Raw genomic sequence first — 27,734 nt, 5'->3', positions numbered from 1 at the left:
TCACTGTACAACACTGGGGTACAGTACTGGTAGGTACAGGTCTGTCACTGTCTAACACTGGGGTTCAGTACTGGTGGGTACAGGTCTGTCACTATAACACTGGGGTACAGTACTGGTGGGCACAGGTCTGTCACTGTGTAACACTGGGGTACAGTACTGGTGGGGACAGGTCTGTCACTATAACACTGGGGTACAGTACTGGTGGGGACAGGTCTGTCACTGCATTACACTGGGGTACAGTACTGGTGGGGACAGGTCTGTCACTGTATAACACTGGGGTACAGTACTGGTGGGCCAGGTCTGTCACGAGAACACTGGTGTCCAGTACTGGTGGGGACAGGTCTGTCACTATAACACTGGTGTACAGTACTGGTGGGTACAGGTCTGTCACTGTATAACACTGGGGTACAGTCCAGGTAGGTACAGGTCTGTCACTGTATAACGCTGTGGTACAGTACTGGTAGGTACAGGTCTGTCACTGTATAACACTGGTGTACAGTACTGGTGGGGACAGGTCTTTCATTGTATAACACTGGGGTACAGTACTGGTGGGTACAGGTCTGTCACTGTATAACACTGGGGTACAGTACTGGTGGGGACAGGTCTGTCACTAAAACACAGGTGTACAGTACTGGTGGGGACAGGTCTGTCACTGTATAACACGGGTACAGTACTGGTGGGGACAGGTCTGTCACTGTAACACTGTGGTACAGTGCAGGTGGGTTCAGGGTCTGTCACTGTATAACACTGGGGTACAGTACTGGTGGGGACAGGTCTGTCACTGTATAACACTGGGATACAGTACTGGTGGGTACAGGTCTGTCATTGTATAACACTGGGGTACAGTACTGGTGGGGACAGGTCTGTCACTGTATAACACTGGGGTCCAGTACTGGTGGGTACAGGTCTGTCACTGTATAACAGTGGGGTACAGTACTGGTGGGTACAGGTCTGTCACTGTATAACACTGGGGGACAGTACTGGTGGGGACAGGTCTGTCACTGCATAACACTGGGGTACAGTACTGGTGTGGACAGGTCTGTCACTGTATAACACTGGGGTACAGTACTGGTGTGGACAGGTCTGTCACTGTATAAGACTGGGGTACAGTACTGGTGTGGCAGGTCTGTCACTATAACACTGGGGTACAGTACTGGTGGGTACAGGTCTGTCACGAGAACACTGGTGTACAGTACTGGTGGGGACAGGTCTGTCACTGGATAACACTGGGGTACAGTACTGGTGGGGACAGGTCTGTCACTGTATAACACTGGTGTACAGTACTGGTGGGGACAGGTCTGTCACTGTATAACACTGGTGTACAGTACTGGTGGGGACAGGTCTGTCACTGTATAACACTGGGGTACAGTACTGGTGGGGACAGGTCTGTCCCTGTTTTACACTGGGGCACAGTACTGGTGGGTACAGGTCTTTCATTGTATAACACTGGGGTACAGTACAGGTGGGTTCAGGGTTTGTCACTGTATAACACTGAGATACAGTACTGGTGGGGACAGGTCTGTCACTGTTTAACACTGGGGTACAGTACTGGTGGATACAGGTCTGTCACTGTATGACACTGGGGTACAGTACTGGTGGGTACAGGTCTGCACTGTATAACACTGGGGTACAGTACTGGTGGGCACAGGTCTCCCACTGTGTAACACTGGGGTACAGTACTGGTGGGGACAGGTCTGTCACTGTATAACACTGGGGTACAGGACTGGTGGGGACAGGTCTGTCACTGTATAACACTGGGGTACAGTACAGGTGGGTTCAGGGTCTGTCACTGTATAACACTGGGGTACAGTACTGGTGGGGACAGGTCTGTCACGATAACACTGGGGTACAGTACAGGTGGGTACAAGTCTTTCATTGTATAACACTGGGGTACAGTACTGGTGGGGACAGGTCTGTCACTATAACATTGGGGTACAGTACTGGTGGGGACAGGTCTGTCACTATAACACTGGGGTACAGTACAGGTGGGTACAAGTCTTTCATTGTATAACACTGGGGTACAGTACTGGTGGGGACAGGTCTGTCACTGTATAACACTGGGGTACAGTACTGGTGTGGACAGGTCTGTGACTGTATAACACTGGGGTACAGTACTGGTGGGGACAGGTCTGTCACTGTATAACACTGGGGTACAGTACTGGTAGGTACAGGTCTGTCACTGTATAACACTGGGGTACAGTACTGGTGGGGACAGGTCTGTCACTGTATAACACTGGGGTACAGTACTGGTGTAGACAGGTCTGTCACTGTATAACACTGGGGTACAGTACTGGTGGGGACAGGTCTGTCACTGTGCAACACTGGGGAACACTGCTGGTGTGGACAGGTCTGTCACTGTACAACACTGGGGTACAGTACTGGTGGGGACAGGTCTGTCACTGTCTAACACTGGGGTTCAGTACTGGTGTCGACAGGTCTGTCACTATATAACACTGGGGTACAGTACTGGTGTGGACAGGTCTGTCACTGTATAACACTGGGGTACAGTACTGGTGGGTACAGGTCTTTCCGTGTACAACACGGGTACAGTACTGGTGGGGATAGGTCTGTCACTGTATAACACTGGGGTACAGTACTGGTGGGGACAGGTCTGTCACTGTATAACACGGGTACAGTACTGGTGGGTACAGGTCTTTCAGTTTATAACACTGGGGTACAGTACTGGTGGGTACAGGTCTTTCACTGTATAACACTGGGGTACAGTACTGGTGTGGACAGGTTTGTCACTGCAATACACTGGGGTACAGTACTGGTGTAGACAGGTCTGTCACTATATAACACTGGGGTACAGTACTGGTGGGGACAGGTCTGTCACTGTATAACACTGGGGTACAGTTCTGGTGGGTACAGGTCTGTCACTGTATAACACTGGGGTACAGTACTGGTGGGCCAGGTCTGTCACGAGAACACTGGTGTCCAGTACTGGTGGGGACAGGTCTGTCACTATAACACTGGTGTACAGTACTGGTGGGTACAGGTCTGTCACTGTATAACACTGGGGTACAGTCCAGGTAGGTACAGGTCTGTCACTGTATAACGCTGTGGTACAGTACTGGTAGGTACAGGTCTGTCACTGTATAACACTGGTGTACAGTACTGGTGGGGACAGGTCTTTCATTGTATAACACTGGGGTACAGTACTGGTGGGTACAGGTCTGTCACTGTATAACACTGGGGTACAGTACTGGTGGGGACAGGTCTGTCACTAAAACACAGGTGTACAGTACTGGTGGGGACAGGTCTGTCACTGTATAACACGGGTACAGTACTGGTGGGGACAGGTCTGTCACTGTAACACTGTGGTACAGTGCAGGTGGGTTCAGGGTCTGTCACTGTATAACACTGGGGTACAGTACTGGTGGGGACAGGTCTGTCACTGTATAACACTGGGATACAGTACTGGTGGGTACAGGTCTGTCATTGTATAACACTGGGGTACAGTACTGGTGGGGACAGGTCTGTCACTGTATAACACTGGGGTCCAGTACTGGTGGGTACAGGTCTGTCACTGTATAACAGTGGGGTACAGTACTGGTGGGTACAGGTCTGTCACTGTATAACACTGGGGGACAGTACTGGTGGGGACAGGTCTGTCACTGCATAACACTGGGGTACAGTACTGGTGTGGACAGGTCTGTCACTGTATAACACTGGGGTACAGTACTGGTGTGGACAGGTCTGTCACTGTATAAGACTGGGGTACAGTACTGGTGTGGCAGGTCTGTCACTATAACACTGGGGTACAGTACTGGTGGGTACAGGTCTGTCACGAGAACACTGGTGTACAGTACTGGTGGGGACAGGTCTGTCACTGGATAACACTGGGGTACAGTACTGGTGGGGACAGGTCTGTCACTGTATAACACTGGTGTACAGTACTGGTGGGGACAGGTCTGTCACTGTATAACACTGGTGTACAGTACTGGTGGGGACAGGTCTGTCACTGTATAACACTGGGGTACAGTACTGGTGGGGACAGGTCTGTCACTGTATAACACTGGGGCACAGTACTGGTGGGTACAGGTCTTTCATTGTATAACACTGGGGTACAGTACAGGTGGGTTCAGGGTTTGTCACTGTATAACACTGAGATACAGTACTGGTGGGGACAGGTCTGTCACTGTTTAACACTGGGGTACAGTACTGGTGGATACAGGTCTGTCACTGTATGACACTGGGGTACAGTACTGGTGGGTACAGGTCTGCACTGTATAACACTGGGGTACAGTACTGGTGGGCACAGGTCTCCCACTGTGTAACACTGGGGTACAGTACTGGTGGGGACAGGTCTGTCACTGTATAACACTGGGGTACAGGACTGGTGGGGACAGGTCTGTCACTGTATAACACTGGGGTACAGTACAGGTGGGTTCAGGGTCTGTCACTGTATAACACTGGGGTACAGTACTGGTGGGGACAGGTCTGTCACGATAACACTGGGGTACAGTACAGGTGGGTACAAGTCTTTCATTGTATAACACTGGGGTACAGTACTGGTGGGGACAGGTCTGTCACTATAACATTGGGGTACAGTACTGGTGGGGACAGGTCTGTCACTATAACACTGGGGTACAGTACAGGTGGGTACAAGTCTTTCATTGTATAACACTGGGGTACAGTACTGGTGGGGACAGGTCTGTCACTGTATAACACTGGGGTACAGTACTGGTGTGGACAGGTCTGTGACTGTATAACACTGGGGTACAGTACTGGTGGGGACAGGTCTGTCACGATAACACTGGGGTACAGTACAGGTGGGTACAAGTCTTTCATTGTATAACACTGGGGTACAGTACTGGTGGGGACAGGTCTGTCACTATAACATTGGGGTACAGTACTGGTGGGGACAGGTCTGTCACTATAACACTGGGGTACAGTACAGGTGGGTACAAGTCTTTCATTGTATAACACTGGGGTACAGTACTGGTGGGGACAGGTCTGTCACTGTATAACACTGGGGTACAGTACTGGTGTGGACAGGTCTGTGACTGTATAACACTGGGGTACAGTACTGGTGGGGACAGGTCTGTCACTGTATAACACTGGGGTACAGTACTGGTAGGTACAGGTCTGTCACTGTATAACACTGGGGTACAGTACTGGTGGGGACAGGTCTGTCACTGTATAACACTGGGGTACAGTACTGGTGTAGACAGGTCTGTCACTGTATAACACTGGGGTACAGTACTGGTGGGGACAGGTCTGTCACTGTGCAACACTGGGGAACACTGCTGGTGTGGACAGGTCTGTCACTGTACAACACTGGGGTACAGTACTGGTGGGGACAGGTCTGTCACTGTCTAACACTGGGGTTCAGTACTGGTGTCGACAGGTCTGTCACTATATAACACTGGGGTACAGTACTGGTGTGGACAGGTCTGTCACTGTATAACACTGGGGTACAGTACTGGTGGGTACAGGTCTTTCCGTGTACAACACGGGTACAGTACTGGTGGGGATAGGTCTGTCACTGTATAACACTGGGGTACAGTACTGGTGGGGACAGGTCTGTCACTGTATAACACGGGTACAGTACTGGTGGGTACAGGTCTTTCAGTTTATAACACTGGGGTACAGTACTGGTGGGTACAGGTCTTTCACTGTATAACACTGGGGTACAGTACTGGTGTGGACAGGTTTGTCACTGCAATACACTGGGGTACAGTACTGGTGTAGACAGGTCTGTCACTATATAACACTGGGGTACAGTACTGGTGGGGACAGGTCTGTCACTGTATAACACTGGGGTACAGTTCTGGTGGGTACAGGTCTGTCACTGTATAACACTGGGGTACAGTACTGGTGGGTACAGGTCTGTCACTGTATTACACTGCGGTACAGTACTGGTGGGGACAGGTCTGTCACTGTATTACACTGGTGTACAGTACTGGTGGGTACAGGTCTGTCACTATATGACACTGGGGTACAGTACTGGTGGGGACAGGTCTGTCACTGTATAACACTGGGGTACAGTACTGGTGGGGACAGGTCTGTCACTGTATAACACTGGGGTACAGTGCTGGTGTGGACAGGTCTGTCACTGTACAACACTGTGGTCCAGTGCTGGTGGGGACAGGTCTGTCACTGTACAACACTGGGGTACAGTCCTGGTGGGGACAGGTCTGTCACTGTACAACACTGGGGTTCAGTACTGGTGTCGACAGGTCTGTCACTGTATAACACTGGGGTACAGTACTGGTGTGGACAGGTCTGTCACTGTATAAGACTGGGGTACAGTACTGGTGTGGCAGGTCTGTCACTATAACACTGGGGTACAGTACTGGTGGGTACAGGTCTGTCACGAGAACACTGGTGTACAGTACTGGTGGGGACAGGTCTGTCACTGGATAACACTGGGGTACAGTACTGGTGGGGACAGGTCTGTCACTGTATAACACTGGTGTACAGTACTGGTGGGGACAGGTCTGTCACTGTATAACACTGGTGTACAGTACTGGTGGGGACAGGTCTGTCACTGTATAACACTGGGGTACAGTACTGGTGGGGACAGGTCTGTCACTGTATAACACTGGGGCACAGTACTGGTGGGTACAGGTCTTTCATTGTATAACACTGGGGTACAGTACAGGTGGGTTCAGGGTCTGTCACTGTATAACACTGAGATACAGTACTGGTGGGGACAGGTCTGTCACTGTTTAACACTGGGGTCCAGTACTGGTGGGTACAGGTCTGTCACTGTATAACACTGGGGTACAGTACTGGTGGGTACAGGTCTGTCACTGTATGACACTGGGGTACAGTACTGGTGGGTACAGGTCTGCACTGTATAACACTGGGGTACAGTACTGGTGGGCACAGGTCTCCCACTGTGTAACACTGGGGTACAGTACTGGTGGGCACAGGTCTCCCACTGTGTAATACTGGGGTACAGGACTGGTGGGGACAGGTCTGTCACTGTATAACACTGGGGTATAGTACAGGTGGGTTCAGGGTCTGTCACTGTATAACACTGGGGTACAGTACTGGTGGGGACAGGTCTGTCACGATAACACTGGGGTACAGTACAGGTGGGTACAAGTCTTTCATTGTATAACACTGGGGTACAGTACTGGTGGGGACAGGTCTGTCACTATAACACTGGGGTACAGTACAGGTGGGTACAAGTCTTTCATTGTATAACACTGGGGTACAGTACTGGTGGGGACAGGTCTGTCACTGTATAACACTGGGGTACAGTACTGGTGTGGACAGGTCTGTGACTGTATCACACTGGGGTACAGTACTGGTGGGGACAGGTCTGTCACTGTATAACACTGGGGTACAGTACTGGTAGGTACAGGTCTGTCACTGTATAACACTGGGGTACAGTACTGGTGGGGACAGGTCTGTCACTGTATAACACTGGGGTACAGTACTGGTGTAGACAGGTCTGTCACTGTATAACACTGGGGTACAGTACTGGTGGGGACAGGTCTGTCACTGTGCAACACTGGGGAACACTGCTGGTGTGGACAGGTCTGTCACTGTACAACACTGGGGTACAGTACTGGTGGGGACAGGTCTGTCACTGTATAACACTGGGGTACAGTACTGGTGGGTCCAGGTCTGTCACTGTATAACACTGGGGTACAGTACTGGTGGGGACAGGTCTGTCACTGTATAACACTGGGGTACAGTACTGGTGGGCCAGGTCTGTCACGAGAACACTGGTGTCCAGTACTGGTGGGGACAGGTCTGTCACTATAACACTGGTGTACAGTACTGGTGGGTACAGGTCTGTCACTGTATAACACTGGGGTACAGTCCAGGTAGGTACAGGTCTGTCACTGTATAACGCTGTGGTACAGTACTGGTAGGTACAGGTCTGTCACTGTATAACACTGGTGTACAGTACTGGTGGGGACAGGTCTTTCATTGTATAACACTGGGGTACAGTACTGGTGGGTACAGGTCTGTCACTGTATAACACTGGGGTACAGTACTGGTGGGGACAGGTCTGTCACTAAAACACAGGTGTACAGTACTGGTGGGGACAGGTCTGTCACTGTATAACACGGGTACAGTACTGGTGGGGACAGGTCTGTCACTGTAACACTGTGGTACAGTGCAGGTGGGTTCAGGGTCTGTCACTGTATAACACTGGGGTACAGTACTGGTGGGGACAGGTCTGTCACTGTATAACACTGGGATACAGTACTGGTGGGTACAGGTCTGTCATTGTATAACACTGGGGTACAGTACTGGTGGGGACAGGTCTGTCACTGTATAACACTGGGGTCCAGTACTGGTGGGTACAGGTCTGTCACTGTATAACAGTGGGGTACAGTACTGGTGGGTACAGGTCTGTCACTGTATAACACTGGGGGACAGTACTGGTGGGGACAGGTCTGTCACTGCATAACACTGGGGTACAGTACTGGTGTGGACAGGTCTGTCACTGTATAACACTGGGGTACAGTACTGGTGTGGACAGGTCTGTCACTGTATAAGACTGGGGTACAGTACTGGTGTGGCAGGTCTGTCACTATAACACTGGGGTACAGTACTGGTGGGTACAGGTCTGTCACGAGAACACTGGTGTACAGTACTGGTGGGGACAGGTCTGTCACTGGATAACACTGGGGTACAGTACTGGTGGGGACAGGTCTGTCACTGTATAACACTGGTGTACAGTACTGGTGGGGACAGGTCTGTCACTGTATAACACTGGTGTACAGTACTGGTGGGGACAGGTCTGTCACTGTATAACACTGGGGTACAGTACTGGTGGGGACAGGTCTGTCACTGTATAACACTGGGGCACAGTACTGGTGGGTACAGGTCTTTCATTGTATAACACTGGGGTACAGTACAGGTGGGTTCAGGGTTTGTCACTGTATAACACTGAGATACAGTACTGGTGGGGACAGGTCTGTCACTGTTTAACACTGGGGTACAGTACTGGTGGATACAGGTCTGTCACTGTATGACACTGGGGTACAGTACTGGTGGGTACAGGTCTGCACTGTATAACACTGGGGTACAGTACTGGTGGGCACAGGTCTCCCACTGTGTAACACTGGGGTACAGTACTGGTGGGGACAGGTCTGTCACTGTATAACACTGGGGTACAGGACTGGTGGGGACAGGTCTGTCACTGTATAACACTGGGGTACAGTACAGGTGGGTTCAGGGTCTGTCACTGTATAACACTGGGGTACAGTACTGGTGGGGACAGGTCTGTCACGATAACACTGGGGTACAGTACAGGTGGGTACAAGTCTTTCATTGTATAACACTGGGGTACAGTACTGGTGGGGACAGGTCTGTCACTATAACATTGGGGTACAGTACTGGTGGGGACAGGTCTGTCACTATAACACTGGGGTACAGTACAGGTGGGTACAAGTCTTTCATTGTATAACACTGGGGTACAGTACTGGTGGGGACAGGTCTGTCACTGTATAACACTGGGGTACAGTACTGGTGTGGACAGGTCTGTGACTGTATAACACTGGGGTACAGTACTGGTGGGGACAGGTCTGTCACTGTATAACACTGGGGTACAGTACTGGTAGGTACAGGTCTGTCACTGTATAACACTGGGGTACAGTACTGGTGGGGACAGGTCTGTCACTGTATAACACTGGGGTACAGTACTGGTGTAGACAGGTCTGTCACTGTATAACACTGGGGTACAGTACTGGTGGGGACAGGTCTGTCACTGTGCAACACTGGGGAACACTGCTGGTGTGGACAGGTCTGTCACTGTACAACACTGGGGTACAGTACTGGTGGGGACAGGTCTGTCACTGTCTAACACTGGGGTTCAGTACTGGTGTCGACAGGTCTGTCACTATATAACACTGGGGTACAGTACTGGTGTGGACAGGTCTGTCACTGTATAACACTGGGGTACAGTACTGGTGGGTACAGGTCTTTCCGTGTACAACACGGGTACAGTACTGGTGGGGATAGGTCTGTCACTGTATAACACTGGGGTACAGTACTGGTGGGGACAGGTCTGTCACTGTATAACACGGGTACAGTACTGGTGGGTACAGGTCTTTCAGTTTATAACACTGGGGTACAGTACTGGTGGGTACAGGTCTTTCACTGTATAACACTGGGGTACAGTACTGGTGTGGACAGGTTTGTCACTGCAATACACTGGGGTACAGTACTGGTGTAGACAGGTCTGTCACTATATAACACTGGGGTACAGTACTGGTGGGGACAGGTCTGTCACTGTATAACACTGGGGTACAGTTCTGGTGGGTACAGGTCTGTCACTGTATAACACTGGGGTACAGTACTGGTGGGTACAGGTCTGTCACTGTATTACACTGCGGTACAGTACTGGTGGGGACAGGTCTGTCACTGTATTACACTGGTGTACAGTACTGGTGGGTACAGGTCTGTCACTATATGACACTGGGGTACAGTACTGGTGGGGACAGGTCTGTCACTGTATAACACTGGGGTACAGTACTGGTGGGGACAGGTCTGTCACTGTATAACACTGGGGTACAGTGCTGGTGTGGACAGGTCTGTCACTGTACAACACTGGGGTCCAGTACTGGTGGGGACAGGTCTGTCACTGTACAACACTGGGGTACAGTCCTGGTGGGGACAGGTCTGTCACTGTACAACACTGGGGTTCAGTACTGGTGTCGACAGGTCTGTCACTGTATAACACTGGGGTACAGTACTGGTGTGGACAGGTCTGTCACTGTATAAGACTGGGGTACAGTACTGGTGGGTACAGGTCTGTCACGAGAACACTGGTGTACAGTACTGGTGGGGACAGGTCTGTCACTGGATAACACTGGGGTACAGTACTGGTGGGGACAGGTCTGTCACTGTATAACACTGGTGTACAGTACTGGTGGGGACAGGTCTGTCACTGTATAACACTGGTGTACAGTACTGGTGGGGACAGGTCTGTCACTGTATAACACTGGGGTACAGTACTGGTGGGGACAGGTCTGTCACTGTATAACACTGGGGCACAGTACTGGTGGGTACAGGTCTTTCATTGTATAACACTGGGGTACAGTACAGGTGGGTTCAGGGTCTGTCACTGTATAACACTGAGATACAGTACTGGTGGGGACAGGTCTGTCACTGTTTAACACTGGGGTCCAGTACTGGTGGGTACAGGTCTGTCACTGTATAACACTGGGGTACAGTACTGGTGGGCACAGGTCTCCCACTGTGTAACACTGGGGTACAGTACTGGTGGGCACAGGTCTCCCACTGTGTAATACTGGGGTACAGGACTGGTGGGGACAGGTCTGTCACTGTATAACACTGGGGTATAGTACAGGTGGGTTCAGGGTCTGTCACTGTATAACACTGGGGTACAGTACTGGTGGGGACAGGTCTGTCACGATAACACTGGGGTACAGTACAGGTGGGTACAAGTCTTTCATTGTATAACACTGGGGTACAGTACTGGTGGGGACAGGTCTGTCACTATAACACTGGGGTACAGTACAGGTGGGTACAAGTCTTTCATTGTATAACACTGGGGTACAGTACTGGTGGGGACAGGTCTGTCACTGTATAACACTGGGGTACAGTACTGGTGTGGACAGGTCTGTGACTGTATCACACTGGGGTACAGTACTGGTGGGGACAGGTCTGTCACTGTATAACACTGGGGTACAGTACTGGTAGGTACAGGTCTGTCACTGTATAACACTGGGGTACAGTACTGGTGGGGACAGGTCTGTCACTGTATAACACTGGGGTACAGTACTGGTGTAGACAGGTCTGTCACTGTATAACACTGGGGTACAGTACTGGTGGGGACAGGTCTGTCACTGTGCAACACTGGGGAACACTGCTGGTGTGGACAGGTCTGTCACTGTACAACACTGGGGTACAGTACTGGTGGGGACAGGTCTGTCACTGTATAACACTGGGGTACAGTACTGGTGGGTCCAGGTCTGTCACTGTATAACACTGGGGTACAGTACTGGTGGGGACAGGTCTGTCACTGTATAACACTGGGGTACAGTACTGGTGGGCCAGGTCTGTCACGAGAACACTGGTGTCCAGTACTGGTGGGGACAGGTCTGTCACTATAACACTGGTGTACAGTACTGGTGGGTACAGGTCTGTCACTGTATAACACTGGGGTACAGTCCAGGTAGGTACAGGTCTGTCACTGTATAACGCTGTGGTACAGTACTGGTAGGTACAGGTCTGTCACTGTATAACACTGGTGTACAGTACTGGTGGGGACAGGTCTTTCATTGTATAACACTGGGGTACAGTACTGGTGGGTACAGGTCTGTCACTGTATAACACTGGGGTACAGTACTGGTGGGGACAGGTCTGTCACTAAAACACAGGTGTACAGTACTGGTGGGGACAGGTCTGTCACTGTATAACACGGGTACAGTACTGGTGGGGACAGGTCTGTCACTGTAACACTGTGGTACAGTGCAGGTGGGTTCAGGGTCTGTCACTGTATAACACTGGGGTACAGTACTGGTGGGGACAGGTCTGTCACTGTATAACACTGGGATACAGTACTGGTGGGTACAGGTCTGTCATTGTATAACACTGGGGTACAGTACTGGTGGGGACAGGTCTGTCACTGTATAACACTGGGGTCCAGTACTGGTGGGTACAGGTCTGTCACTGTATAACAGTGGGGTACAGTACTGGTGGGTACAGGTCTGTCACTGTATAACACTGGGGGACAGTACTGGTGGGGACAGGTCTGTCACTGCATAACACTGGGGTACAGTACTGGTGTGGACAGGTCTGTCACTGTATAACACTGGGGTACAGTACTGGTGTGGACAGGTCTGTCACTGTATAAGACTGGGGTACAGTACTGGTGTGGCAGGTCTGTCACTATAACACTGGGGTACAGTACTGGTGGGTACAGGTCTGTCACGAGAACACTGGTGTACAGTACTGGTGGGGACAGGTCTGTCACTGGATAACACTGGGGTACAGTACTGGTGGGGACAGGTCTGTCACTGTATAACACTGGTGTACAGTACTGGTGGGGACAGGTCTGTCACTGTATAACACTGGTGTACAGTACTGGTGGGGACAGGTCTGTCACTGTATAACACTGGGGTACAGTACTGGTGGGGACAGGTCTGTCACTGTATAACACTGGGGCACAGTACTGGTGGGTACAGGTCTTTCATTGTATAACACTGGGGTACAGTACAGGTGGGTTCAGGGTTTGTCACTGTATAACACTGAGATACAGTACTGGTGGGGACAGGTCTGTCACTGTTTAACACTGGGGTACAGTACTGGTGGATACAGGTCTGTCACTGTATGACACTGGGGTACAGTACTGGTGGGTACAGGTCTGCACTGTATAACACTGGGGTACAGTACTGGTGGGCACAGGTCTCCCACTGTGTAACACTGGGGTACAGTACTGGTGGGGACAGGTCTGTCACTGTATAACACTGGGGTACAGGACTGGTGGGGACAGGTCTGTCACTGTATAACACTGGGGTACAGTACAGGTGGGTTCAGGGTCTGTCACTGTATAACACTGGGGTACAGTACTGGTGGGGACAGGTCTGTCACGATAACACTGGGGTACAGTACAGGTGGGTACAAGTCTTTCATTGTATAACACTGGGGTACAGTACTGGTGGGGACAGGTCTGTCACTATAACATTGGGGTACAGTACTGGTGGGGACAGGTCTGTCACTATAACACTGGGGTACAGTACAGGTGGGTACAAGTCTTTCATTGTATAACACTGGGGTACAGTACTGGTGGGGACAGGTCTGTCACTGTATAACACTGGGGTACAGTACTGGTGTGGACAGGTCTGTGACTGTATAACACTGGGGTACAGTACTGGTGGGGACAGGTCTGTCACTGTATAACACTGGGGTACAGTACTGGTAGGTACAGGTCTGTCACTGTATAACACTGGGGTACAGTACTGGTGGGGACAGGTCTGTCACTGTATAACACTGGGGTACAGTACTGGTGTAGACAGGTCTGTCACTGTATAACACTGGGGTACAGTACTGGTGGGGACAGGTCTGTCACTGTGCAACACTGGGGAACACTGCTGGTGTGGACAGGTCTGTCACTGTACAACACTGGGGTACAGTACTGGTGGGGACAGGTCTGTCACTGTCTAACACTGGGGTTCAGTACTGGTGTCGACAGGTCTGTCACTATATAACACTGGGGTACAGTACTGGTGTGGACAGGTCTGTCACTGTATAACACTGGGGTACAGTACTGGTGGGTACAGGTCTTTCCGTGTACAACACGGGTACAGTACTGGTGGGGATAGGTCTGTCACTGTATAACACTGGGGTACAGTACTGGTGGGGACAGGTCTGTCACTGTATAACACGGGTACAGTACTGGTGGGTACAGGTCTTTCAGTTTATAACACTGGGGTACAGTACTGGTGGGTACAGGTCTTTCACTGTATAACACTGGGGTACAGTACTGGTGTGGACAGGTTTGTCACTGCAATACACTGGGGTACAGTACTGGTGTAGACAGGTCTGTCACTATATAACACTGGGGTACAGTACTGGTGGGGACAGGTCTGTCACTGTATAACACTGGGGTACAGTTCTGGTGGGTACAGGTCTGTCACTGTATAACACTGGGGTACAGTACTGGTGGGTACAGGTCTGTCACTGTATTACACTGCGGTACAGTACTGGTGGGGACAGGTCTGTCACTGTATTACACTGGTGTACAGTACTGGTGGGTACAGGTCTGTCACTATATGACACTGGGGTACAGTACTGGTGGGGACAGGTCTGTCACTGTATAACACTGGGGTACAGTACTGGTGGGGACAGGTCTGTCACTGTATAACACTGGGGTACAGTGCTGGTGTGGACAGGTCTGTCACTGTACAACACTGGGGTCCAGTACTGGTGGGGACAGGTCTGTCACTGTACAACACTGGGGTACAGTCCTGGTGGGGACAGGTCTGTCACTGTACAACACTGGGGTTCAGTACTGGTGTCGACAGGTCTGTCACTGTATAACACTGGGGTACAGTACTGGTGTGGACAGGTCTGTCACTGTATAAGACTGGGGTACAGTACTGGTGTGGCAGGTCTGTCACTATAACACTGGGGTACAGTACTGGTGGGTACAGGTCTGTCACGAGAACACTGGTGTACAGTACTGGTGGGGACAGGTCTGTCACTGGATAACACTGGGGTACAGTACTGGTGGGGACAGGTCTGTCACTGTATAACACTGGTGTACAGTACTGGTGGGGACAGGTCTGTCACTGTATAACACTGGTGTACAGTACTGGTGGGGACAGGTCTGTCACTGTATAACACTGGGGTACAGTACTGGTGGGGACAGGTCTGTCACTGTATAACACTGGGGCACAGTACTGGTGGGTACAGGTCTTTCATTGTATAACACTGGGGTACAGTACAGGTGGGTTCAGGGTCTGTCACTGTATAACACTGAGATACAGTACTGGTGGGGACAGGTCTGTCACTGTTTAACACTGGGGTCCAGTACTGGTGGGTACAGGTCTGTCACTGTATAACACTGGGGTACAGTACTGGTGGGTACAGGTCTGTCACTGTATGACACTGGGGTACAGTACTGGTGGGTACAGGTCTGCACTGTATAACACTGGGGTACAGTACTGGTGGGCACAGGTCTTCCACTGTGTAACACTGGGGTACAGTACTGGTGGGCACAGGTCTCCCACTGTGTAATACTGGGGTACAGGACTGGTGGGGACAGGTCTGTCACTGTATAACACTGGGGTATAGTACAGGTGGGTTCAGGGTCTGTCACTGTATAACACTGGGGTACAGTACTGGTGGGGACAGGTCTGTCACGATAACACTGGGGTACAGTACAGGTGGGTACAAGTCTTTCATTGTATAACACTGGGGTACAGTACTGGTGGGGACAGGTCTGTCACTATAACACTGGGGTACAGTACAGGTGGGTACAAGTCTTTCATTGTATAACACTGGGGTACAGTACTGGTGGGGACAGGTCTGTCACTGTATAACACTGGGGTACAGTACTGGTGTGGACAGGTCTGTGACTGTATCACACTGGGGTACAGTACTGGTGGGGACAGGTCTGTCACTGTATAACACTGGGGTACAGTACTGGTAGGTACAGGTCTGTCACTGTATAACACTGGGGTACAGTACTGGTGGGGACAGGTCTGTCACTGTATAACACTGGGGTACAGTACTGGTGTAGACAGGTCTGTCACTGTATAACACTGGGGTACAGTACTGGTGGGGACAGGTCTGTCACTGTGCAACACTGGGGAACACTGCTGGTGTGGACAGGTCTGTCACTGTACAACACTGGGGTACAGTACTGGTGGCGACAGGTCTGTCACTGTCTAACACTGGGGTTCAGTACTGGTGTCGACAGGTCTGTCACTATATAACACTGGGGTACAGCACTGGTGTGGACAGGTCTGTCACTGTATAACACTGGGGTACAGTACTGGTGTAGACAGGTCTGTCACTGTATAACACTGGGGTACAGTATTGGTGTGGACAGGTCTGTCACTGTATAACACTGGGGTACAGTACTGGTGGGTACAGGTCTTTCCGTGTACAACACGTGTACAGTACTGGTGGGGATAGGTCTGTCACTGTATAACACTGGGGTACAGTACTGGTGGGGACAGGTCTGTCACTGTATAACACTGGGGTACAGTACTGGTGGGTACAGGTCTTTCAGTGTATAACACTGGGGTACAGTACTGGTGGGTACAGGTCTTTCACTGTATAACACTGGGGTACAGTACTGGTGTGGACAGGTTTGTCACTGCAATACACTGGGGTACAGTACTGGTGTAGACAGGTCTGTCACTATATAACACTGGGGTACAGTACTGGTGGGGACAGGTCTGTCACTGTATAACACTGGGGTACAGTTCTGGTGGGTACAGGTCTGTCACTGTATAACACTGGGGTACAGTACTGGTGGGTACAGGTCTGTCACTGTATTACACTGCGGTACAGTACTGGTGGGGACAGGTCTGTCACTGTATTACACTGGTGTACAGTACTGGTGGGTACAGGTCTGTCACTATATGACACTGGTGTACAGTACTGGTGGGTACAGGTCTGTCACTATATGACACTGGGGTACAGTACTGGTGGGGACAGGTCTGTCACTGTATAACACTGGGGTACAGTACTGGTGGGGACAGGTCTGTCACTGTATAACACTGGGGTACAGTGCTGGTGTGGACAGGTCTGTCACTGTACAACACTGGGGTCCAGTACTGGTGGGGACAGGTCTGTCACTGTACAACACTGGGGTACAGTCCTGGTGGGGACAGGTCTGTCACTGTATAACACTGGGGTACAGTACTGGTGTAGACAGGTCTGTCACTGTATAACACTGGGGTACAGTACTGGTGCAGACAGGTCTGTCACTGTGCAACACTGGGGTACAGTACTGGTGGGTACGGGTCTGTCACTGTACAACATTGGGGTACAGTACTGGTGAGGACTGGTCTTTCACTGTATAACACTGGGGTACAGTACTGGTGGGGACAGGTCTGTCACTATAACACTGGGGTACAGTACAGGTGGGTACAAGTCTTTCATTGTATAACACTGGGGTACAGTACTGAGGGGGACAGATCTGTCACTGTATAACACTGGGGTACAGTACTGGTGGGGACAGGTCTGTCACTATAACACTGGGGTACATTACTGGTGGGGACAGGTCTGTCACTATAACACTGGGGTACAGTACAGGTGGGTACAAGTCTTTCATTGTATAACACTGGGGTACAGTACTGGTGGGGACAGGTCTGTCACTGTATAACACTGGGGTACAGTACTGGTGTGGACAGGTCTGTGACTGTATAACACTGGGGTACAGTACTGGTGGGGACAGGTCTGTCACTGTATAACACTGGGGTACAGTACTGGTAGGTACAGGTCTGTGACTGTATAACACTGGGGTACAGTACTGGTGGGGACAGGTCTGTCACTGTATAACACTGGGGTACAGTACTGGTAGGTACAGGTCTGTCACTGTATAACACTGGGGTACAGTACTGGTGGGGACAGGTCTGTCACTATAACACTGGGGTACAGTACAGGTGGGTACAAGTCTTTCATTGTATAACACTGGGGTACAGTACTGGTGGGTACAGGTCTGTCACTATAACACTGGGGTACAGTACAGGTGGGTACAAGTCTTTCATTGTATAACACTGGGGTACAGTACTGGTGGGGACAGGTCTGTCACTATAACACTGGGGTACAGTACAGGTGGGTACAAGTCTTTCATTGTATAACACTGGTGTACAGTACTGGTGGGTACAGGTCTGTCACTATATGACACTGGGGTACAGTACTGGTGTGGACAGGTCTGTAACTGTATAACGCTGGGGTACAGTACTGAGGGGGACAGATCTGTCACTGTATAACACTGGGGTACAGTACTGGTGGGGACAGGTCTGTCACTATAACACTGGGGTACAGTACTGGTGGGGACAAGTCTGTCACTGTAACACTGGGGTACAGTACAGGTGGGTACAAGTCTTTCATTGTACAACACTGGGGTACAGTACTGGTGGGGACAGGTCTGTGACTGTATAACACTGGGGTACAGTACTGGTGTGGACAGGTCTGTGACTGTATAACACTGAGGTACAGTACTGGTGGGGACAGGTCTGTCACTGTATAAGTCTGCGGTACAGTACTGGTGGGGACAGGTCTGTCACTGTATAACACTGGTGTACAGTACTGGTGGGGACAGGTCTGTCACTATAACACTGGGGTACAGTACTGGGAGGTACAGGTCTGTCACTGTATAACACTGGGGTACAGTACTGGTGTAGACAGGTCTGTCACTGTATAACACTGGGGTACAGTACTGGTGGGGACAGGTCTGTCACTGTGCAACACTGGGGAACACTACTGGTGTGGACAGGTCTGTCACTGTACAACACTGGGGTACAGTATTGGTGTGGACAGGTCTGTCACTGTATAACACTGGGGTACAGTACTGGTGGGTACAGGTCTTTCTGTGTACAACACGGGTACAGTACTGGTGGGGATAGGTCTGTCACTGTATAACACTGGGGTACAGTACTGGTGGGGACAGGTCTGTCACTGTATAACACTGGGGTACAGTACTGGTGGGTACAGGTCTTTCAGTGTATAACACTGGGGTACAGTACTGGTGGGTACAGGTCTTTCACTGTATAACACTGGGGTACAGTACTGGTGTGGACAGGTTTGTCACTGCAATACACTGGGGTACAGTACTGGTGTAGACAGGTCTGTCACTATATAACACTGGGGTACAGTACTGGTGGGTACAGGTCTGTCACTATTACACTGGGGTACAGTACTGGTGGGGACAGGTCTGTCACTGTATAACACTGGGGTACAGTTCTGGTGGGTACAGGTCTGTCACTGTATAACACTGGGGTACAGTACTGGTGGGGACAGGTCTGTCACTTTATTACACTGGTGTACAGTACTGGTGGGTACAGGTCTGTCACTATATGACACTGGGGTACAGTACTGGTGGGGACAGGTCTGTCACTGTATAACACTGGGGTACAGTACTGGTGGGGACAGGTCTGTCACTGTATAACACTGGGGTACAGTGCTGGTGTGGACAGGTCTGTCACTGTACAACACTGGGGTCCAGTACTGGTGGGGACAGGTCTGTCACTGTACAACACTGGGGTCCAGTACTGGTGGGGACAGGTCTGTCACTGTACAACACTGGGGTACAGTCCTGGTGGGGACAGGTCTGTCACTGTATAACACTGGGGTACAGTACTGGTGTAGACAGGTCTGTCACTGTATAACACTGGGGTACAGTACTGGTGTAGACAGGTCTGTCACTGTGCAACACTGGGGTACAGTACTGGTGGGTACGGGTCTGTCACTGTACAACATTGGGGTACAGTACTGGTGAGGACTGGTCTTTCACTGTATAACACTGGGGTACAGTACTGGTGGATACAGGTCTGTCACTGTGCAACACTGGGGAACACCACTGGTGTGGACAGGTCTGTCACTGTACAACACTGGGGTACAGTACTGGTGGGGACAGGTCTGTCACTGTATAACACTGGGGTACAGTGCTGGTGTGGACAGGTCTGTCACTGTACAACACTGGGGTCCAGTACTGGTGGGGACAGGTCTGTCACTGTACAACACTGGGGTACAGTACTGGTGTGGACTGGTCTGTCACTGTATAACTCTGGGGTACAGTACTGGTGTAGACAGGTCTGTCACTATATAACACTGGGGTACAGTACTGGTGTGGACAGGTCTGTAACTGTATAAGACTGCGGTACAGTACTGGTGGGGACAGGTCTGTCACTGTATTACACTGGTGTACAGTACTGGTGGGTACAGGTCTGTCACTATATGACACTGGGGTACAGTACTGGTGTGGACAGGTCTGTAACTGTATAACGCTGGAGTACAGTACTGAGGGGGACAGATCTGTCACTGTATAACACTGGGGTACAGTACTGGTGGGGACAGGTCTGTCACTATAACACTGGGGTACAGTACAGGTGGGTACAAGTCTTTCATTGTATAACACTGGGGTACAGTACTGGTGGGTACAGGTCTGTCACTATAACACTGGGGTACAGTACAGGTGGGTACAAGTCTTTCATTGTATAACACTGGGGTACAGTACTGGTGGGGACAGGTCTGTCACTATAACACTGGGGTACAGTACAGGTGGGTACAAGTCTTTCATTGTATAACACTGGTGTACAGTACTGGTGGGTACAGGTCTGTCACTATATGACACTGGGGTACAGTACTGGTGTGGACAGGTCTGTCACTATAACACTGGGGTACAGTACTGGTGGGGACAAGTCTGTCACTGTAACACTGGGGTACAGTACAGGTGGGTACAAGTCTTTCATTGTACAACACTGGGGTACAGTACTGGTGGGGACAGGTCTGTGACTGTATAACACTGGGGTACAGTACTGGTGTGGACAGGTCTGTGACTGTATAACACTGAGGTACAGTACTGGTGGGGACAGGTCTGTCACTGTATAAGTCTGCGGTACAGTACTGGTGGGGACAGGTCTGTCACTGTATAACACTGGTGTACAGTACTGGTGGGGACAGGTCTGTCACTATAACACTGGGGTACAGTACTGGGAGGTACAGGTCTGTCACTGTATAACACTGGGGTACAGTACTGGTGGGGACAGGTCTGTCACTGTATAACACTGGGGTACAGTGCTGGTGTGGACAGGTCTGTCACTGTATAACACTGGGGTACAGTACTGGTGTAGACAGGTCTGTCACTGTGTAACACTGGGGTACAGTACTGGTGGGTACGGGTCTGTCACTGTACAACATTGGGGTACAGTACTGGTGAGGACTGGTCTTTCACTGTATAACACTGGGGTACAGTACTGGTGGGTACAGGTCTGTCACTGTGCAACACTGGGGAACACCACTGGTGTGGACAGGTCTGTCACTGTACAACACTGGGGTACAGTACTGGTGGGGACAGGTCTGTCACTGTATAACACTGGGGTTCAGTACTGGTGTAGACAGGTCTGTCACTATATAACACTGGGGTACAGTACTGGTGTAGACAGGTCTGTCACTATATAACACTGGGGTACAGTACTGGTGTGGACTGGTCTGTCACTGTATAACTCTGGGGTACAGTACTGGTGTAGACATGTCTGTCACTATATAACACTGGGGTACAGTACTGGTGTGGACAGGTCTGTCACTGTATAACACTGGGGTACAGTACTGAGGGGGACAGATCTGTCACTGTATAACACTGGGGTACAGTACTGGTGGGTACAGGTCTGTCACTGTATAACACTGGGGTACAGTCCTGGTGGGGACAGGTCTGTCACTGTATAACACTGGGGTACAGTACTGGTGTAGACAGGTCTGTCACTGTATAACACTGGGGTACAGTACTGGTGGGGACAGGTCTGTCACTGTGCAACACTGGGGAACACTGCTGGTGTGGACAGGTCTGTCACTGTACAACACTGGGGTACAGTACTGGTGGGGACAGGTCTGTCACTGTCTAACACTGGGGTTCAGTACTGGTGTCAACAAGTCTGTCACTATATAACACTGGGGTACAGTACTGGTGTGGACAGATCTGTCACTGTATAACACTGGGGTTCAGTCCTGATGTCGACAGGTCTGTCACTATATAACACTGGGGTACAGTACTGGTGTGGACAGGTCTGTCACTGTATAACACTGGGGTACAGTACTGGTGTAGACAGGTCTGTCACTATATAACACTGGGGTACAGTACTGGTGTGGACAGGTCTGTCACTGTATAACACTGGGGTACAGTACTGGTGGGTACAGGTCTTTCCGTGAATAACACGGGTACAGTACTGGTGGGGATAGGTCTGTCACTGTATAACACTGGGGTACAGTACTGGTGGGGACAGGTCTGTCACTGTATAACACTGGGGTACAGTACTGGTGGGTACAGGTCTTTCAGTGTATAACACTGGGGTACAGTACTGGTGGGTACAGGTCTTTCACTGTATTACACTGGGGTACAGTACTGGTGTGGACAGGTTTGTCACTGCATAACACTGGGGTACAGTACTGGTGTAGACAGGTCTGTCACTATATAACACTGGAGTACAGTACTGGTGGGTACAGGTCTGTCACTATTACACTGGGGTACAGTACTGGTGGGGACAGGTCTGTCACTGTTTAACACTGGGGTACAGTACTGGTGGGGACAGGTCTGTCACTGTATAACACTGGGGTACAGTACTGGTGGGTACGGGTCTGTCACTGTACAACATTGGGGTACAGTACTGGTGAGGACTGGTCTTTCACTGTATAACACTGGGGTACAGTCCTGGTGGGGACAGGTCTGTCACTGTATAACACTGGTGTACAGTACTGGTGGGGACAGGTCTGTCACTGTATAACACTGGGGTACAGTACTGGTGGGGACAGGTCTGTCACTGTATAACACTGGGGTACAGTGCTGGTTGTGGACAGGTCTGTCACTGGACAACACTGGGGTCCAGTACTGGTGGGGACAGGTCGGTCACTGTATAACACTGGGGTACAGTCCTGGTGGGGACAGGTCTGTCACTGTATAACACTGGGGTACAGTACTGGTGTAGACAGGTCTGTCACTGTATAACACTGGGGTACAGTACTGGTGTAGACAGGTCTGTCACTGTGTAACACTGGGGTACAGTACTGGTGTTTACGGGTCTGTCACTGTACAACATTGGGGTACAGTACTGGTGAGGACTGGTCTTTCACTGTATAACACTGGGGTACAGTCCTGGTGGGGACAGCTCTGTCACTGTATAACACTGGGGTACAGTACTGGTGTGGACTGGTCTGTCACTGTATAACACTGGGGTACAGTACTGGTGTAGACAGGTCTGTCACTATATAACATTGGGGTACAGTACTGGTGTGGACAGGTCTGTCACTGTATAACACTGGGGTACAGTACTGAGGGGGACAGGTCTGTCACTGTATAACACTGGGGTACAGTCCTGGTGGGGACAGGTCTGTCACTGTATAACACTGGGGTATAGTACTGGTGTCGACAGGTCTGTCACTGTATAACACTGGGGTACAGTACTGGTGTAGACAGGTCTGTCACTGTGTAACACTGGGGTACAGTACTGGTGGGTACGGGTCTGTCACTGTACAACATTGGGGTACAGTACTGGTGAGGACTGGTCTTTCACTGTACAACACTGGGGAACACCACTGGTGTGGACAGGTCTGTCACTGTACAACACTGGGGTACAGTACTGGTGGGGACAGGTCTGTCACTGTATAACACTGGGGTTCAGTACTGGTGTAGACAGGTCTGTCACTATATAACACTGGGGTACAGTACTGGTGTGGACTGGTCTGTCACTGTATAACTCTGGGGTACAGTACTGGTGTAGACAGGTCTGTCACTATATAACACTGGGGTACAGTACTGGTGTGGACAGGTCTGTAACTGTATAACGCTGGGGTACAGTACTGAGGGGGACAGATCTGTCACTGTATAACACTGGGGTACAGTACTGGTGGGGACAGGTCTGTCACTATAACACTGGGGTACAGTACAGGTGGGTACAAGTCTTTCATTGTATAACACTGGGGTACAGTACTGGTGGGGACAGGTCTGTCACTGTATTACACTGGTGTACAGTACTGGTGGGTACAGGTCTGTCACTATATGACACTGGGGTACAGTACTGGTGTGGACAGGTCTGTAACTGTATAACGCTGGGGTACAGTACTGAGGGGGACAGATCTGTCACTGTATAACACTGGGGTACAGTTCTGGTGGGGACAGGTCTGTCACTATAACACTGGGGTACAGTACTGGTGGGGACAGGTCTGTCACTATAACACTGGGGTACAGTACAGGTGGGTACAAGTCTTTCATTGTACAACACTGGGGTACAGTACTGGTGGGGACAGGTCTGTGACTGTATAACACTGGGGTACAGTACTGGTGTGGACAGGTCTGTGACTGTATAACACTGAGGTACAGTACTGGTGGGGACAGGTCTGTCACTGTATAAGTCTGCGGTACAGTACTGGTGGGGACAGGTCTGTCACTGTATTACACTGGTGTACAGTACTGGTGGGTACAGGTCTGTCACTATATGACACTGGGGTACAGTACTGGTGGGGACAGGTCTGTCACTATAACACTGGGGTACAGTACTGGGAGGTACAGGTCTGTCACTGTATAACACTGGGGTACAGTACTGGTGGGGACAGGTCTGTCACTGTATAACACTGGGGTACAGTGCTGGTGTGGACAGGTCTGTCACTGTATAACACTGGGGTTCAGTACTGGTGTAGACAGGTCTGTCACTGTATAACACTGGGGTACAGTACTGGTGTAGACAGGTCTGTCACTGTGTAACACTGGGGTACAGTACTGGTGGGTACGGGTCTGTCACTGTACAACATTGGGGTACAGTACTGGTGAGGACTGGTCTTTCACTGTATAACACTGGGGTACAGTACTGGTGGGTACAGGTCTGTCACTGTGCAACACTGGGGAACACCACTGGTGTGGACAGGTCTGTGACTGTACAACACTGGGGTACAGTACTGGTGGGGACAGGTCTGTCACTGTATAACACTGGGGTTCAGTACTGGTGTAGACAGGTCTGTCACTATATAACACTGGGGTACAGTACTGGTGTGGACTGGTCTGTCACTGTATAACTCTGGGGTACAGTACTGGTGTAGACATGTCTGTCACTATATAACACTGGGGTACAGTACTGGTGTGGACAGGTCTGTCACTGTATAACACTGGGGTACAGTACTGAGGGGGACAGATCTGTCACTGTATAACACTGGGGTACAGTACTGGTGGGTACAGGTCTGTCACTGTATAACACTGGGGTACAGTCCTGGTGGGGACAGGTCTGTCACTGTATAACACTGGGGTACAGTACTGGTGTAGACAGGTCTGTCACTGTATAACACTGGGGTACAGTACTGGTGGGGACAGGTCTGTCACTGTGCAACACTGGGGAACACTGCTGGTGTGGACAGGTCTGTCACTGTACAACACTGGGGTACAGTACTGGTGGGGACAGGTCTGTCACTGTCTAACACTGGGGTTCAGTACTGGTGTCAACAAGTCTGTCACTATATAACACTGGGGTACAGTACTGGTGTGGACAGATCTGTCACTGTATAACACTGGGGTTCAGTCCTGATGTCGACAGGTCTGTCACTATATAACACTGGGGTACAGTACTGGTGTGGACAGGTCTGTCACTGTATAACACTGGGGTACAGTACTGGTGTAGACAGGTCTGTCACTATATAACACTGGGGTACAGTACTGGTGTGGACAGGTCTGTCACTGTATAACACTGGGGTACAGTACTGGTGGGTACAGGTCTTTCCGTGAATAACACGGGTACAGTACTGGTGGGGATAGGTCTGTCACTGTATAACACTGGGGTACAGTACTGGTGGGGACAGGTCTGTCACTGTATAACACTGGGGTACAGTACTGGTGGGTACAGGTCTTTCAGTGTATAACACTGGGGTACAGTACTGGTGGGTACAGGTCTTTCACTGTATTACACTGGGGTACAGTACTGGTGTGGACAGGTTTGTCACTGCATAACACTGGGGTACAGTACTGGTGTCGACAGGTCTGTCACTATATAACACTGGGGTACAGTACTGGTGGGTACAGGTCTGTCACTATTACACTGGGGTACAGTACTGGTGGGGACAGGTCTGTCACTGTTTAACACTGGGGTACAGTACTGGTGGGGACAGGTCTGTCACTGTATAACACTGGGGTACAGTACTGGTGGGTACGGGTCTGTCACTGTACAACATTGGGGTACAGTACTGGTGAGGACTGGTCTTTCACTGTATAACACTGGGGTACATTCCTGGTGGGGACAGGTCTGTCACTGTATAACACTGGTGTACAGTACTGGTGGGGACAGGTCTGTCACTATATAACATTGGGGTACAGTACTGGTGTGGACAGGTCTGTCACTGTATAACACTTGGGTACAGTACTGAGGGGGACAGGTCTGTCACTGTATAACACTGGGGTACAGTCCTGGTGGGTACAGGTCTGTCACTGTATAACACTGGGGTATAGTACTGGTGTCGACAGGTCTGTCACTGTATAACACTGGGGTACAGTACTGGTGTAGACAGGTCTGTCACTGTGTAACACTGGGGTACAGTACTGGTGGGTACGGGTCTGTCACTGTACAACATTGGGGTACAGTACTGGTGAGGACTGGTCTTTCACTGTACAACACTGGGGAGCACCACTGGTGTGGACAGGTCTGTCACTGTACAACACTGGGGTACAGTACTGGTGGGGACAGGTCTGTCACTGTATAACACTGGGGTTCAGTACTGGTGTAGACAGGTCTGTCACTATATAACACTGGGGTACAGTACTGGTGTGGACTGGTCTGTCACTGTATAACTCTGGGGTACAGTACTGGTGTAGACAGGTCTGTCACTATATAACACTGGGGTACAGTACTGGTGTGGACAGGTCTGTAACTGTATAACGCTGGGGTACAGTACTGAGGGGGACAGATCTGTCACTGTATAACACTGGGGTACAGTACTGGTGGGGACAGGTCTGTCACTATAACACTGGGGTACAGTACAGGTGGGTACAAGTCTTTCATTGTATAACACTGGGGTACAGTACTGAGGGGGACAGATCTGTCACTGTATAACACTGGGGTACAGTACTGGTGGGGACAGGTCTGTCACTGTATAACACTGGGGTACAGTACTGGTGGGTACAGGTCTTTCCGTGAATAACACGGGTACAGTACTGGTGGGGATAGGTCTGTCACTGTATAACACTGGGGTACAGTACTGGTGGGGACAGGTCTGTCACTGTATAACACTGGGGTACAGTACTGGTGGGTACAGGTCTTTCAGTGTATAACACTGGGGTACAGTACTGGTGGGTACAGGTCTTTCACTGTATTACACTGGGGTACAGTACTGGTGTGGACAGGTTTGTCACTGCATAACACTGGGGTACAGTACTGGTGTAGACAGGTCTGTCACTATATAACACTGGGGTACAGTACTGGTGGGTACAGGTCTGTCACTATTACACTGGGGTACAGTACTGGTGGGGACAGGTCTGTCACTGTTTAACACTGGGGTACAGTACTGGTGGGGACAGGTCTGTCACTGTATAACACTGGGGTACAGTACTGGTGGGTACGGGTCTGTCACTGTACAACATTGGGGTA

At 50.7% G+C, this 27,734-nt stretch overlaps 1 protein-coding gene across 1 annotated transcript in view; it reads left to right on the top strand.

The window, feature by feature from the left end:
- The window catches only part of egln2 (egl-9 family hypoxia-inducible factor 2), a 75,979-nt gene that overhangs the window by 27,789 nt on the left and 20,456 nt on the right, over positions 1-27,734 (top strand). The window lies entirely within an intron of this gene.

Source organism: Heterodontus francisci, chromosome 40, assembly GCF_036365525.1.
Source record: "Heterodontus francisci isolate sHetFra1 chromosome 40, sHetFra1.hap1, whole genome shotgun sequence".
Taxonomy (NCBI): domain Eukaryota; kingdom Metazoa; phylum Chordata; class Chondrichthyes; order Heterodontiformes; family Heterodontidae; genus Heterodontus; species Heterodontus francisci.
Note: the sequence above shows the minus strand (reverse complement) of the source record. Positions and strands in the feature narration are given on the sequence as shown.